Source organism: Penaeus monodon, chromosome 24 (genome assembly GCF_015228065.2).
Source record: "Penaeus monodon isolate SGIC_2016 chromosome 24, NSTDA_Pmon_1, whole genome shotgun sequence".
Lineage (NCBI taxonomy): Eukaryota > Metazoa > Arthropoda > Malacostraca > Decapoda > Penaeidae > Penaeus > Penaeus monodon.
In genome coordinates, this window is record NC_051409.1 from 40,425,139 (window position 1) to 40,425,409 (window position 271).

Below are 271 nucleotides of genomic sequence, written 5' to 3' on the forward strand. Positions count from 1 at the left end.
CTTAGAAGTGAAAGAAAGAAAAGGAGAAGAAAAGCAGAAGACACAGATTAAGATTAAGAAGATGAAGACGAAGAAGAGAGAGAGCAAGATGCAGATAAGAACGGAGAAGTAACGAGAAAAGGAAGAAGATATCTTTGCAACTTTTTCTCAATGATCATCCTGCCAATTTTATTTGATAAGGAATTCGAGAAGGGGAAAGGGAAGAGGCGAGCGAAAAAAGGAATAAGAAAATGGAGGAAGAAGATGAATAAAAAAATGAAAAGAAACTTAA